At 43.2% G+C, this 16,731-nt stretch overlaps 1 protein-coding gene across 2 annotated transcripts in view; it reads left to right on the forward strand.

The window, feature by feature from the left end:
- The first annotated feature begins 959 nt into the window (after window positions 1-959).
- Window positions 960-16,731, forward strand: part of SHOC2 (SHOC2 leucine rich repeat scaffold protein) — a 53,142-nt gene continuing 37,370 nt past the window's right edge. The window contains exon 1 of one of the 2 annotated variants that reach the window (XM_081006449.1): window positions 960-1,081. The gene's annotated coding sequence lies outside the window, so the exon portion shown is untranslated. Of the gene's footprint in view, window positions 1,082-1,929; window positions 2,198-16,731 lie in introns of those variants that run through there. The other variant, XM_081006450.1, reaches the window with a different exon arrangement.

Here is a 16,731-nt window from a genome sequence, read left to right on the forward strand (position 1 = left end):
TTTCCCTACACAATACTGTATACTTTTCGTGCTTGGATTTCAGGCAGGCAGAGTGGGCGATGCCCCGCTCCCTTACTTTTTGTGACACCCCGTTCCCGTTTTGAGGAGACCACGGGGAGAACTTATTTGGCCCAAAACTGGGAGACGTCGGGAGAGGAGCTTGTGGAATTAAATCGAGGGCCACCACTGCACAATTCTCTTTGATTTAAACATGGACCTCCTTTGCTTCTCTCCCCTGCCCCCCAGTTAACAAAATGCATGCATGCACAAGGAAGCTTCCTATGTGTTTTGGTGTCAAACCCCCACTTTTGCCTGTAAAAAAAAGTTCTCCAGGACCTATGGTTATTCTATAGGGTGGCAATGAATTCCTGACGTTGATGACACGCTAAAATGGGTGTCGGCGGGAAGACGGAATCCTGACTTGGAATTCAATCCGCAAGGGAGCTTTATTTCCTTATTAGCCTTCTAAAACCCATTCGGAGCCAGGCCGGCTGGTCTCAGCCCCGTCCGCGCGCTCGGCCTCGCCCAGGGGTCTCTCGCGAGCGCGCAACCGGGCGAACGGCAGCGGCGACGTCCTCGCCCTTTTGTGCGGCAAACGGACAGCCATGCCTCTTGGTACGAGGGGGAGGAGAGGGCGGCATTTTTACCCTCAGCGCGGCTGCCTACCTAGCGAGGGCAGCGGGTGCTTTATTCTGTGTCACGTTTAATGAAACCAGCTTCGTTTGTTAGACTTTGGAGTCCTAATGAAAGACTTTATTTATATGTACACGCGTCACGGTGTTTGCCCCAGTATCCTCCCCGCCATTAATGCCTTGAGTCGTGCTCGTCCGTTGCCAATAGCAACGAAGACTCCCCCCCCCTCACTCTCCCTGCCTCCGGTTAACATGGCGGCGTCCGGGCGCTGAAGCCGGCGCGCCGCTCCACCTGCCACTTTCCCTCTCTCTATGGTTACCGTGGAGGTCTGTGGGCGGGGAGTCCCGTGACGGGCCGCTCGGTGCGCGGTGACGGCGGCAGGCAGGCGGGCGGGCGAGGCGGACGGTGGAAGCGGCTGTGAGGAGGGGATGGCGGAGGAGCCTCCACGGTAAGGAAAGCTCGGGGGGCAAGAAGGCCTGAGGGCGGGGGGTGGCGTCTGTGGCAGTGGGGCGGCGGCGGCAGGGGGCAGCTAGGGGGCTGCAGCTGGAATGTGGAGGAAGGGGAGGGAAGTGGGAAGGGCGGCCGTCTTGTAGGGGTAAGGGCAGCCGGGAGGGAGGGAGGGAGGCGGGCGGCTCGAGCGGGGTATCGGGAGCTTGGGAAGGGAGGCGGGAGCCTTCGCTGGAGGGCGGGGTGGGGGAGGCGGAGGAATGCGGGAGGTCGGCGGGGCTGCAACTGAGGCGCGGGGGGGGGGCTGTCGTTGGCAGCTGGGAAAGGGGAGGCGGCGGGAGGGAGGGCGAAGGGGACTCTGCGCAAAGGTGAGCGTGGTGGGGAAGGGAGCAAATGGGGCTCCGGATCGGGCAGGGGGCGCGTCTGTCGGGGGGGGGGGAGCCGCACACGAACCCGCCTTTTCAAGGGGGAAAATGGATGGGGAGGGGAAGGTTGGGCTGCAGGGGAAGGAAGGAGAGCAGCTGAAAAGGGGGAGGTTCCGAAGGCAAGGCGTGCGTGGAGAAAGGGGGCGATGGGTGCCATGGGGGGAGAAGGAGGAGGAGGAGGAGGGGACGCAGTGGCAAGCCAAGGCCCCTCCTGCCTCCCTCCCAAGCAGGGGTGCTTGTTGTTGTTTGCACCTGTGCAATGGAAGCCCTTGTTTAGGGAGGCAGCCCCAGCCGGTGGTGGTGGTGGTGTTGGGGAAGGCTGCCGTGGCCCAGGGAGAAGGGCGAGGCTGCAAGGGGGACCCCTCCGGGTCGACCTCGGGCAGTGGGTGGAGTATGCAGGGGAAAGGGCTCGGGAGGTGGTTGGCGAAAGGGCGCGCGTGTGCCTGAGCCTGTGCGCGTGTGCGCCGCTGCTTTGCTGGCTGCTGCTGCTGCTGCTGCTGCAAGGGTGTAGGTGGAGGAGCCTCTGATCCAAGGCTTGTCTAGGGCTGCTGCTTGTGCTGCTGACAGGAGGCAGGGGTTTGGGCCTAAGAGGCCACAAGGCAGAAGGAGAAACGGCAGCAGCAGCAGAAGGTAGTCGCGAGAAGAAGCAGGAAGCCCCGAACACACAAAGCACTGACGCCCTTTTCCAGCAGGTATAGCCAGTGTCCTCAGATGGGTGAGAGTTGGATTATTTGCTCTAAGATAAAATGTCTGGTGTCGAGAGAAAGTGTGTATATACTGTGGAGGAGTGATGTCAATTACAGAAGCAGAGATGGGCAGCTTGTCTTTCACCAAGCATGAAGATCAAGGGGAAAAGTTGTTTCAGGGATTTTGACTGTAATCAGCACCACTGTTGTATTTCCATTTTTAACACTGGATGTTGATTCTGAAAAGCCCTGCTTTCCTTTCTAAAGGACGTGTATGTAATTATTTTCCTATTTCATTGTGATTATATTTCAGTTTTCTGTATATGATTCTACTGTCTTTAATCATCCAGCTATCAAATTTAAAGGATTTGATTTTAGTGATTGCCATTTGATAAACACTAAAGTAGTTTGAAATCTGTTTCCATTTATTATGCTGAACAAATGTGTGTGTGTGTTCTAACTGTATAAATACAGTTTTATTTGATGCAGCATGAGATTTCAATGTTGGGTGTTTTGATTTTTTCAAGACTATTTTAAAAGATTTTAAAATGCATTTTTTTAAAAGACAAACTTTAACTAAGCATTTTTAATGCAACATTTCAAAATGTAGCTTAAACTGGTATGTAAAATCATTCATTTTTAGTAACTGCATATGAGCATGAAGAAATATGTTTTCACAGGCAAATAGCAATTATGGCTGAGTTTTAATTGTATATTGTAGCCTGCCTTTTGGAACTATAAAATTGCTCAAACATAAGTTAAAAGAGCATTTCCCACAATTGACGCAGATTCTTAGTCATTTTCAACAGAGGTTTTTTTTTAAAAAAGGATTGTAGCCTTAAGTTTAAAATGGGATTAAAAAATTAGGGGAAACACAATCAGCAATCATATGGGGGTGCGTCCTATTGAACCCAGTGAAGTTACCGTACTTCTGAGTAGAATTGTGTAGGATTGCACTGTAAGGCATGCTTGGCATTCTTAGAAGTTACACAATATATGCAGTCATGCTTTAAGCATAAATACTTTCTTGATCTCTGGAGTTCCACCTAGTTCTTATCAATACATTTATTCTGTTTAGTGTCATATTTTAGATAAGCTGATTTTTCAGACTCCATTACTGTTGACATGGGTTTAAATATTTAGATTGTCTCAGTGATTTATCCCAAGAGCTCTTAGCAAGTAAGATTTCCAATAGATGGCAGCTGGATTCATTTTAATTTGTGATAATCATCACATGTAAATTGGTTTGTTGAGCTTTGGAGTTTCTGTAGATGTAGCAAGTGAAATTAACAGGCCATGGTTATTTACATATGATTTGGGGAAACAGCAGGTTTTTTTTGGGGGGGGGGAGCTACTTTGTACTTGGAGCTCCGATTGCAATAGCTTTAAAATGTAGAAGCATGGCTGGAATTACATGAAAGTCTGCAGGCTCCCATGTTCCCAGTAGTTTATAGATGTAGAAAGTGATTTCCTTATCTGTGCTATGGATTATGATAGAAGTAAGGTTTGTAAACAGTGCTGTCACTGTGTGTAAGAGCTGCTGCTAGTTACAGTTTTTCCAGTGTTTGCAGATGTCATAGAGGGCAGGGAGAGGCTTGCACATATATTATCTTGATAGTTACAGTATACTATCATGCTGGTTCTTGTTTTAATTGAGTGAGATGGTCAAGTTTTCATTGCACAAGTGTATAATTTCTGCAACAGTTTCTGGGTATACTGATTTATGGATGTGTTCATATTTTCTGTGTACACTCCTTCAGTTTCATTTGATGATTCTTCTAGTGAGCTCATCCATGGCAACAGTTTCATTTTGACAGATATTAATTTTGTGAGGGAATAAATTCAATATGTGCGGTGGTATTTATTTGTTTTATTAAAACAGTAATATCTTGTCCACCAAGGGTGGCTTACAGCATATATAACATTACAGTTCCATAAAACAATATCAAAAAGAAACAGGATCAGCCGTCAAAAATTCATATACATTATCATGTTTCAGTTCTAAGAAATATGTCCAAGGGCTGATATGGATAAACATTCTAGATTGGATCAAAATTAATAAAGGCTTTTGTAAAATAACTGTCATGAGAAGACAATTTTGCAAGAAGAATTTAAGAATTTAATTTTTGAATACTGTAAACACTGTAATATGCTGTGTAAGCATTGGACACAGATTAAAGGTTCAGGGCAGCTCATATATTATTTGCTGGTTTTGCCCAAGCTGTTTGCCGTAAAGTTGATCAGATAATTCTTTTCAGATGAAAGGCAATGGCAAATAGAGGTTTTCATTTATCTTCACCTATAGCTTTCATGGCTCACTGGTGTTCATTTATGTATCTTTCTCCATCAAAACTTGTTCCCTGCTACTTTTATTTCCTTCTGTGTTGATTAATGTATGAGAAGCCAAGCTTGTGCAAGTTTTTCCTCTGTCACGGCCATACAACGCCTTTGTGCAGTATGAATTTTGGTGCAACCCCATCCAGGATAGCCAACTGACTAATTTATTGGACACAGGAACCCCCCCCCCCCACAGTGTCTCTATCTTGCCAGGGTTCAAGCTGATCTTGTTCTTCCTCAATTCATCCAGGCATTGGTCCAGGGACTGCACAGCATCTCCTGATTCAGATGTTATGGTGAAATAGGGCTGAGTGTCATCAGAATACTGATGGGACCTTGCCCCAGATCTCCTGGGGTCTCATCTAGATATTAAATAGCATTGGAAATAGTACCTTGTGGCAACCCATAACACAGCTGCCGGGGGCTACAAAGCACTCTGTTAATCCAGCTCTCTGGACTTGGCCCTGGAGGTAGGATTGGAATCACTGTAACACAGTGCCCCCAATTCCTGTTCCCCAGAGCAGGTCCAGGGGGATACCATGGTCAGTGGACAGATCACGAGGACAGATCACGAGGCAAGGTCAAACTTCCCTTGCTCTGCTCTTTGCAAAGGTTATCCATCAGGGAACCCATGGGCAGGCCTGAACCCAGATTGGAATGGTTCTAAATAACCTGTGTCATGCCCCACCACCATCCTCATCACCACCTTCTCCCCGAAAGGTGTGTTTTTCATTGGTAGTTCTAGTCTAAGAAATCTAGGAGTGCTGCACCACTGTTTTCTTTCAAGGCAGGAACCCTCATGCAATGCAGTGTTTTTCATGCTCTGGACCCAACCAGTCAGACCACCTCTGCTAGATTTAATGAGCCAGGAGGGACAGGGGTCAAGAGGGCATGTGATTGGATATATTGCCGCCAGTACCTTGCCCACATCAGCTGATTGCATAAGCTGAAACTGATTCCACTCAATTCTGGGACTGGGTACTTCAACTATTTAAACAGAATAAGGGACCAGAGAGGAAAAAGGAGAATAAAAGTTTGTGTGTATGCAGAAGTAGATTGTTGCCGACCAGGAGCCCTCGAGATGTTTTTGGTGGGGCTAATAGTCCAGAACATAGGGAGGGCATCAAGTTAGCAAAGGCTGACATGGAGGAATAAATGACAAACCCTCTTCAGTGTGTCAGGACCCAAACACTTGTCTCTGTGTTAGAATTGCTGTGGCTGATAGCTATATTATTATTTCTGTTTTAAAATTCCATTTTGTTGATATGGTAAGTGTCTATGAGTTGATAACATTGTTTCATTTACCTGCACTGCCTAGAGCTCATTTTCCATTAGACACACCTAAAGTACTCAATCTGGCTTCAAGCAGAAGTATTTTCCAGCATAACATTCTTTTCAGTGTAATATCATTGCTATGTGTTTTTCCAGTCATTATCTCATGAAGCAACTGTACTGATTTTAGGCAGTTCTGTGTTAATTGTGTAGACCTGATGTGAGGGACCGGATCTGGGGTGGGGGTGGGGGCACTTACCTGTCAGATCACTGTGAAAAGGGAGCGAATTTTATGTACATTTCTGATTCTTTCCTTTCTTTCTTTGGTCTCCCAAGATGAACTCAAGATGGGCTGTAAAGGAAGTTGCCTTTACTTATGTTAGTTAACAGTCACATTATTTTTAAAGGCAGTGCCAAACATGATACAGTGGTACCTCAGGTTACATACGCTTCAGCTTACAGACTCCGCTAACCCAGAAATACTACCTTGGGTTAAGTACTTTGCTTCAGGATGAGAACAAAAACTGTGCTCCGGCGGCGCGGCAGCAGCAGGAGGCCCCATTAGCTAAAGTGGTGCTTCAGGTTAAGAACAGTTTCAGGTTAAGTACGGACCTCCGGAACGAATTAAGTACTTAACCTGAGGTACCACTGTAATTGCTTTTATTATTATCATGTTGCTGTTGTTTTTTATAATGTGCTTTCCCCCTCAGATTGGCATTATATCTGAAGACCATAGCCTTGTGAATATGTGTGTCCTTTCTGATGCTTGTGCAAATGACCAGTTGCCATTTCCCAGCATACGTGTGTTCAGTGGGGTAGATGATATGCATGCAACTTGCACACTTTCATAAATGGAACTGGCTTCTATGTGGGAAGTTTGTGCAGTTTGAGGCAGCTAAGTCCATCTCCTTTCTAACCTCATGTGGATGTCAAGAGAGACCAAAAGAGAAGGGCGTGGCAGAAAGAGAAATGGGGGGTGCCCTGCCCACTTTTGGCTCTGGCCACACCCACCGCTGTCCCTACCTCCACCAAACACCAGCATGCAACCCCTGACTACTTTGAGGGAATGCAGCCCTTGAGAGAAAAAGGATTTCCTACCCCTGCTATAAAGGAGCAATGCCTTTTACATGATGCAAGTAAATTTTGAAATATCTTCTGCATTTGTACTCTCATGACTTACGAAATATTGCTTGCTGCACAGCTGAGTTCATGCTTGCTGTCTAACTGTTGATGCTAAAATATACAGTATTATGTTTATGGAGATTTGCTCAGAGCTGGCAGTGTGCTTTATTAAAAGAGGATTGTGCAGGATGTTACTGCTAATAGGCAAGGTTGCTGACAGGGAGTACAGTTTCTCTTCCATATATTCCTAATCTATGGACTAGAAAGGATGGTTGGTACCATCTGGAAGGATTAAATGAAATGACCTTTTTTGATAGTCCATGACCCTAATAACATTATTATCCACAGTGGCCATCAGTGTGAGTAGCTTCCACCAACCCTGCCCTCCCTTAATTGTGTTTTCTAAAAAGACAATAATATACAATTTGTTTCATACTTTAAGAGAGCTCAAACTGACTGGAAAGATCAATAATTATTGAAATAATTGGTGGTGGTAGTGGTGGTGTGTGTTACTGAAAAGATACAGAATTCTGTAAATTATGCTTAGATCTCTCTCTCCCCCTCTCATTTGTCCTCATTTAGCATGCTGATACTGATCAGTGATCAATCATATCTCTATTGAGGTAACATTCTTGGTGTAAAACAATATTCCCCTCTTCCTCTAGCAGCACACTTCCTTCCAAATCCATGTGTCTTTAAATTGAGTGGTTAATACCAACTAGGTACTATTTTCTTTCCTTTTTTGTGTTAGCCTGTGCTATTGTCCATGCTGGCAATCTGTAGCTTCCACTGAACCCTTCCCCCCTTAATTGTATATGTAAAAAAGCGGATGAAAACATGTAGTACACAGATTTAAATGCAAGGTGACGAAACTAGGCAAACTGCGATTAGGCATAGCTCAAAGTGATTTCAAAATTATTTTGCGATCTAGAAGTGAATATTCGTCACTGGTTTCTGCAATTCAGTATTTCTAAGACTGTTTAGGGTTTAGTAAAAATCCTGATCATGTGAAAAAATTGGTGTGTTTTTTCAATTTCTTTCAGAAATTATGATGGTTGTAAAACACAGAATTTATTCATGCTGAATAAGCTTAGTTTGGGAGCAGTGGAAGAAACTCATGCTTTCATAAGCAAAGAATTTGTCACTGATGACATGTCGTGAAGTTTCTTCTTTTGTTTACATGGCTATTTAAAGTTGGGCCAATCACTGAAATTGCTCCTCTTGAGAATGCAGCATTAATGTTAGTTGGACTTGTACCAGCTTGCTGTTTTAAACACAAGTCTGTTGTGCTATGCCCTTTGCAATGAATGCTTGCGGAGAAATTAAAAATAACTTTGAGACTGAAAGTACTTGAAGATACATTCAGGCGACTTAAAAACAAATTTATGCAATGAAAATCATCCTGATTTGGTGATGAGAGAGAGCTAAAGCCAATTTTAGAGAGCTTTCTCTCCAGATAACTTCTTTCATATTTAGACACAGGTTATCAGTGTTCTCTTTATTTCTGATGCAAGTCTTCACATGCTCGTGCAAAGGTAGACAGAAATGCACCACCCACAAGAATGAGGTATCAGGAGGCTCAGGATAACAGGAGTATAAAAACTTCAGGGAAATACCCCATGGTGGTTTCTCCTCTGCCCCGACCCCCCCCCCAATGTGGCCACACATTGCTGACTAACATAGACTGGAAAAAACAGAAAACGGAGTGGGAGGATGGTGGAATGGGGCCACTGGAAAAGGAAGCCTGAGGAAGAGGCACATAGAGATAAAAAGGGGAGAGAGAACCGTCTCATTATCTTGATATATTCTAGTTCACATGATGAATCTGTTTTAAGTGTCCCTAGGGACCGAAGTGAGAATCGCTGATAGGGATCCATGAATCTGAGCATGCTCAGTGGGTACAGAATGCTACCTTGATTAAGGGTAGGGGTGGGGAGGGGAGATGAAATGAGTGGCTGCAACCTTGGTCAGAAGTGTTCTGCATTGCAACATTTTGTTGCAGAGCCCTGCTGGTAGTAATATCAAAAGACATGTGCTTTTAGGAATGGTTCATGCATTTAAACGAAAGCTTGAATTCTTGGTATATAGAATCTCCTTAGATGGTACACTCTTGGAGGATATATATTATGCAAGCATAATGATTCTGGAAAAATCTGGAGACCCCCCGTTCATAAACTGAGTACTGTCTAAGGCATGTCATGTTGAAAATCTCTTCCCTCAAAGTTGTCTCAGTCATTATTGTTACATATTCTGTCTACGGGGTTTGTCTGGCAATATAGCTCCAGCATTTATCTTAAAATATTTATATGCTTTCTGTCATGTAAAACATGCAAGTGGTGTACAATACAGTCAAGCACATGTATACAATATACTAAAAACAGCAACACAACGCAAGCAGTAGTGAGTCTTAAAATTATAGTGGCTGGCATTATGAACCATCAGATGCTGATGCAAAAAAGAACATTTTCAGCATGTGCCTATGGTTCAGCAAGGTCAAGGCATACTTTATTTCAGGGGGAAGCTATTACATAGTAAGGCTGCCATCACAGAAGAGGTCCTCTTCTTGGCTTTTGCCAGCTGTTGCCAGATGCAGTTGGTTACACCAGGAGGGTCTCTGATGATGACCACAGTAGCTGGACTGGTCAGTATTGCAGAAGGCATTCACATGAATAGCCCAGCCCAAAGTTGTTTAGGCTTTGTAGGTTAATACCTGGTCTGGTAGCAAATCAGCAGCCAGTGCAGTTCTATCATTCTGCATTATCTACAGCTTCCAGACCATACATCAAGGTGTCTAGGAATAGCCATTGCTGATGTACTGGCCAAAGCTGTTTAAAGAAACTCCTTGCTCCAGCTGTTGGGGTTCCAATAGCAGTAAATGGCTCTAAGATGGGTGGCTAACTACTGATGCTCATTCTCCCTTCCAAGAGCAGTGCTAGAAACTGGGATAGAAAAGCTATTCACCACATGGTTGCTGCCTATGTAAATTGTGTGGCCAATGTGTGTGCCTATAGAGGGAAGTTTTTGCAAGCAATCATTGATTCAGTTCCTCAATACTTTAGAGTTTACTAAAGATTCCTTAGCATGGTGGTTAAAATGACTCTTACACCCTGCATACAATTTACACCCTTGGTACATAGGTTAGTTTTAGGGTCTATCAAAGTTACTACTTTTATTGCCTTTTTTGTGTGTGCTATGAATGAAGCTCTTATGACCAAAAAGGCGATAAAAGTGATAACTTTGATATTGAATGCTTAAAGCTCCAGTGATGTAATCGTGGGCTGTGTGTGTTGGTGTTCGGGAGACTTGTGAAACTACATCGTAGCTTCTCCCAGTTATTAATAATTAAAGCAATACAAGAAGTTCACTTTACAAACTAGGTTGATGTGCCTTGACACAGTGGGTGGCAAGGAAGCAGAAGCCAAAATGTATGGCATTGCATAAATTGGAGGGCAGCTACGTGTATACTGGAAGGTCTGCCACTACATGAACACTGGAAAAAGCGGTGAATCAAGTTTTGCAGGCTGCAAGATGAATTGGTATGAGGCAGCTGACAAGTTTAATGGCTCAAGTCCCTCAGTATATATATCAACTCTTGCTGAAATAATAGATATCCACATGCCTCAAAACATTATTTTGGATGTCTGCTATTGTTTGTGTGAAAAATTCTCTTTAAGTACGTAGCAATCTGCTGCACTCAACACTTTCCTTACTCCTGCATATTGCAGCTCAGGTTATCTTGAAGGAACCAGTAAAAGTTTTTAGAACACATATTCTGGTGTTTTGGAGCCTGGTGAAATAAACAATATTCTCAGATATCATTTATGCTAAATAGTGGAGGTAAGGCTGTCTGGTTCTAGCATGAAGTCAGACCTGCACTCCTGCCTACTTCTCTGTGGCATTGCTGCTTGCTCCTCTGCTTAGAAGTCATTTTGGCATTAAGGTGTGTGTGTGTACCTACCTACCTACGTGTATTCATATGTGTCTATTTTGTGTGTGTATTAAATATAACACATCAGCTTCTGTATCCCTTCCTGTATCTTAATGTTGTACTGGAATGCAGTTGGGGATCGCCCTAGCTTTGTGTTGTATTTCCAATAATTCCTCCTAAAGGATAATAATAATAATAAAAATAATTTATTATTTATACCCCGCCCATCTGGCTGAGTTTCCCCAACCACTCTGGGCAGCTCCCAATCGAGTGTTAAAAACAATACAGCATTAAATATTAAAAATTTCCCTAAACAGGGCTGCCTTCAGATGTCTTTTAAAGATAAGATAGCTGCTTATTTCCTTGACACCTGATGGGAGGGCGTTCCACAGGGCGGGCACCACTACCGAGAAGGCCCTCGGCGCGGGATCTCAGTGTCCCGGCAGAACGATGGGGGTGGACACGCTCCTTCAGATAATTGAGCAACATTTGTATATTAAGTGTCACTAATGTTATAGTCCATACTGCTACCTCCTCCCATTCCACACTTTCAAACATCCCTCTAGTTTTTATGGGGTGGAGGGAAAAGGAAGTTTCAGAAATATGTTGCCCTTCCTTTAGAACCCTGAAGGCGCTTTCAGGAGGTGAGGTACTGTTGTCTCCCATGGGCTGCTTTCCAGAACTGGTATTGCCAGCCACTGTTGGGGTTAATTATGGTTGTGTGTAATATTATCTCCAGGTGTAACTCTTTGTTTTCTCTCATAGGAATGAATAGGATTCCCCCCCCCCATTCCTATATGGAAAAGTACAGTTATACCTCGAGTTGAATGTGCTTTGGGTTGAGCGCGTTCGAGTTGCGCTCCGCGGCAACCCGGAAGTAACGGAGCGCGTTACTTCTGGGTTTCGCCGCTCGCGCATGCACAGACGCTCAAAATGACGTCACGCACATGCGCGGAAGCGGCAAAACGTGTCTTGCGTTTCGTTCGGGATGAGAACAGGGCTCCGGAACGGATCCCGTTCACATCCCGAGGTACCACTGTAAAGGCATGCACACCATTGAGGAGGGGGCTAAACTTGCTCTTGGCAATTCTAGTGCTTGGAGCAAGAAGCTGATTTTGCCCCCTCTAGAGTGAGTTTGTTAGGGGACTTCCGGGTTAGCGCCATCGGCGAATGGCAGAGTTCCTCCGACTGGAGGAACTGGCTCCGTGGAAACTGGGTCTTCCCGCCGCGGCGAAGGTGGGGACCCGCTAGAAATCCCAGGCGGAGGAAGCCTGGGAACGTGGGGTTCGGCAGGGCACCAGGAGCGCCCCCCCCACTCACGGGGAACCCCATTTCGGGGTTCCGGAGTGAAGTGGGGTGAGCGGCGCGGTGCTGCGAACTGATTGCTACTTTCACGGAGTGAAGCCGCATAGCCATTGCCGGAGAGCGCTGACTTTTTCCTGTGGACAATTGGATTTAAAACAAGTACCCGTGAGTAGAAACGGAAAATTGGATCAAGAAGTATCTTAATTTGGCACCGAAGCGGGAAGGTTCAAAACAGGAAGTCCGCCTTCCACTTTTTGTACATAGACTGAAGCAAAAACCTTGTAAGCTAAAGCCTGGAAAGTCGTTAAAAAAGTCTAAATTTCCTTCATTTATAACTACTGAAACCCCCTTGGAAGCAGGAGAAAAGGGGGGGGGGGACTTTGCTTAATGCCTGCAGGAGAGGGAGTGAAGAAAGATAAGTTTCCACCGTCTCTAACCTGGGAATGGGGTGTCAGAGACAGAAATTGTTGGAGAGGTTTATTGACTGTGAATGGCATACTTTGACAGATAGCTAAAGAAGAGAAATAAACTGATTCCAATGTTGCCTTTTGCATTCTAAAGAAACAAAATATCTGAAAAATGAAAGTAATTTTCCTTTGTTGGACTTGCCTTAAAAAGATGGATACAAATAGAAATTGTCTCCTCTAGAGGGAGCTTGCTAAATTATTGCTGCAGTCTACTTGAGGACTCTACAGCTGTGAGATTAATATCGTGGGACCAGTCCTTTTGACCTTGACTAAATATGAGCTGGGAGGAAGTTTTGGTGCTTGCTTTATGCAAGACAAGTGCTTTGTTGGAACAGATGCATGAGAAGGTGGATTTGATGAATGAGAAAATGGATTTGATGACTGTTGTGGTCAATAACTGTGGACAAACAGGGAATATTGATACAGAAACCACTCAGGGACCAAATCAGGAACTTGTATTGATTGGGCAAGTGCAGAAGATAATGGAGGAGGTTGCGGTTGCACCTCAAATAATACAAATGGAGAGACCCGAGGCCCTACAGGAGCATAAGCCGCTGTTTTTGAAGACTGAAGTTGGAGTGGGCCAGGGGGAGTCTGGAGCTGAGGAGGTTCTTAACTTTGGAGAGACTTTGAAATATGCTCTTAAATATTTTTTGGATTACATTGATGACTGTGGGGAGTGGGACTGTGGGGAATGGGCTGGTTTGATGAAGGGAGACGGAGATAATTTTGGGTTGGAACCTCCCAGAGACCTACTCCTCAATGAGAAAGGAAAGAAAATAAGAAAGAGACCAACCAAAGACAAGGAAAAGTGCAGGTATAAACAAGAAGAAGAAGATCTGCAGAAGGGACATGTAAGAGACTTAAGGGCCTCGGACATAAGACTACCAGGTTGATAGACTAGATGGAATGGACAGTAAGGACTGACATGACCCGAGACCAGGAAGAAGAGATGTTGGATGAAGATTGGAAGAAAATTTATAAAGAAAATTTTTTATCTAGGGAATTAGCCTAAAATTAATGAATATTAGGGAAAATGTTGGAATGAAACTATATGGCTCTAGTAGAAATGATATCAGGAGTTATGTATAATTGAGTATTAAGTTTCAAGCTCTAAGGTATTTTACAGTAAGATAAGGTTAAATAAATTAAGGTAATTTGAATAACAGAATATGGGGAAAAGATGGAAAGGATTTGTTGAGTTAATTAATAGGTTAAATTGTTAAGATAAATTATTTAATAAAAATTGAGAAAGATGGAAAGAATTTGCTGAAATAACTAATTAAACTAGAATACAAAAAGGGAGGTGTGAGGAGGTCAATGAAACAAGCAAATGGAAGTTAAAGATATGTAATATGGGATTTGTGTCTTTCTTCTTTTTTTTATCTTTTTGCTGTATTGTTGTATGGGTTTTTACGTTTTGCTTTTTTTCTTCTTTTCTATGTACTGTAGTGTTGTTTTTTGTTTTTTATTTTTTTCTGTAATTCTGAAACTATCAATAAATATTATTTTAAAAAAAATAGAGTGAGTTTGTTAGGAATTGGCACAATACTTTACCTCATATGTGAAATAATATACAGAAATATGGAAAGAATAGTTGTCAGTTTTATGTTTGCAGTTGCGATTGAGTTCTGCCTTGGGTGAGTGTACTTGATCTGAACAAATCTATTAGCATGAAGCCAAAAACAGAAACCGGAACCAAGAAGTTAAAAGCTCTTACTGCAAAGTAAGGGAAGCAAATTATAATTGCAGCAGATGGTATTTTTCAACCCACGCTAGCAATACACTATTTCACTATCGGTTTTTCTTTTGCTTTATCACAATCGGTCTAAACAAGCGCTGTCTGCTTTTTCTCACATGTCTAAATTAAAGTTTACTCTTTAATTTTAAAAAAGTTAACAGTGGACACAATGTTTCAAGGTATATTTGGAGTACAGTAAACCTCAAATTCATAGCTTGGACAGTAAAAGTTTGTTTGAAGTGTAAATACTTGCAGAGTCAAAGAGAAAAACCTTAACCGAGATATAATATTGCAGTTAAAAATTAATTCTGCAAATGATTTTACATTATTAACCTTATTGCCTGGGCTCTTTTGCCTGATCTATAAGTCATGCACAGCAGAATTTCTCCTTATTCCATGTGTGTGCACATGTGTGTTTTCACACGTGTGTTGGGAGATGTTTAAATGAGATGCTGGAAACTTTATGAAAACAATAGTCCATTAAAAAAACACGAATCAGCCAAATTTTCCATTTAAAAACATCAGGATCAGTTTCAGGTATTCTTATAATAAAATAATGTTATTACTTTCCCACATTTGTAATGATGTTTCATTTGGCCTCCAGTTGAGGTATGTTCCATCTTAGTTTTAGAACTGTTTGTTATCCTAATACATCTGCTTTACGCTGTCCTTTTATGTGATAAGATTATTTATTTAAAATGGCCAACATGTTTCCCAGAGGCCAAGATCCATCAAAGTCAGTTAGTCTAGATGATCCTAACTCGACAATTCTATGATCTCAGTCTAGAATATGTTCTTCTTTAGCATGTAATTCCAGTCAAGGTGCTGGTGGAGGAGAGTTCTTAGTATGGGATAAACTATCAAGGGAATTCTGCTGTGGTTTTGTTGGAATGGAATTGCTCTGGTTGAATTGGAAGTTGTTCTTTTAACCAGGAAAAGCATTCCTATTAGCACAATGTTTATCTTCTAAAATTATAGTGGGAACAGAGGAGAGAGTGCAAAGGTCTCCATGGCGATAAGCATCTCTGTTCACTTGGTGACGTAGCTATGTCTGTGCTAAGCTAGTTGTTTTCTGAGTTCTTAATGGATATTTGAGCTTGGGAGACATGGGTGCGGGTGCTGTGGACTGCATTTGCAAAATGTGGAATCAGGATTTTTGTGTGTGAGAGATGGGGTTGGGGGAATGTTAGAAAGAGAAACATGAATTGTGATAGGAACATAATATGCGAAGCAGAAAGAAGAAGGGGTGTGTGTGTGTTGTTGTTGTTGTTGTTGTTGTTGTTGTTGTTGTTTTGCAAGAGTTTGGCTTTAGAAGTTGTGAATGCTGCAGTTCCCACCTGGCATATACTTCAGTTGTGATGTTTTTGCACAAGGAGAAAGTTTGTGTTGCATAATCACTGTGAGGGGAGTCAGAAAATCTCAGTTCTAAGTTCAAATATGTTAGGAAAGCCATTATATTTGAGTTAGCCCCCTGTCAGTGGTATGGGGATAATACTGAGCAGCAGTCCACACAGTTTTGCAGGACTTAGAAGCCAGACATTATTTACAATCACTGCTAACACTTTCTTTCCCCCTACCCTCACACTGGGCCCTCATTATAACTGGTTTTGGAGAAGGCCAGGAACAGCACAGGTCTTCCTCAGTGCTTCTAGCTTTCCTGGCATGTCTTATGCAAAGTGAGACATGAGAGCCTGCGTTTTCCCCAAGTTCTCTGCATGCATGCATGTGAGGGTAGGTGTGGGCTGTGCTGCCTCTTGCTCCCAGAATAAACTGAGAGGGTTGGATCCAGACTAAGTTGAACTTAGTTCCAGTTGAAATGAAGAGAACAATTATTACTATTGTTATTTATTACATTTCTATACCACTGTTCCTCTGAAGATCACATGGTGGTTCACAGCATAAAAACACAATAAATACATACCATAATAACAAACAAAAGCAATAACCCCCACCAACAATTTAAAAGACCATAGATTGTTAAACATGCCTCCTGTTGATTTCAATAGGAATTAAGTTCAAGTAATTTAGGATAGGCTGTATTCAATACAGCGTTAGGCATATTGCTCCATCAGCACACATGTTTCTCCTGCCCAAACATTTTCTCCTTCTCCCTCCTCTGCACCCCTAAACCTGTTCTGGGGTTTTACCCAACCCTCTGGAGCAGATTTGGGGTATGTGCAGGGGCAGGAGAGAGGGGAATCCCATTGTGGCAAGTTATAATTCTTGTGCTAGCACAACTATTCAGTAGAATACTGCTCACTGTCTCCAACCCAGTGCTTTCTGCTAGGCTTTGAGGGCTCTGTTTCTGCCTCTTGATGCTGTGGATGGTGCAATGTGATAGCCAGAATTAAATGTAACATCACTACTG

This window comes from Podarcis pityusensis, assembly GCF_964106645.2.
Source record: "Podarcis pityusensis genome assembly, chromosome: 5".
NCBI classification, from domain to species: Eukaryota; Metazoa; Chordata; class Lepidosauria; order Squamata; family Lacertidae; genus Podarcis; species Podarcis pityusensis.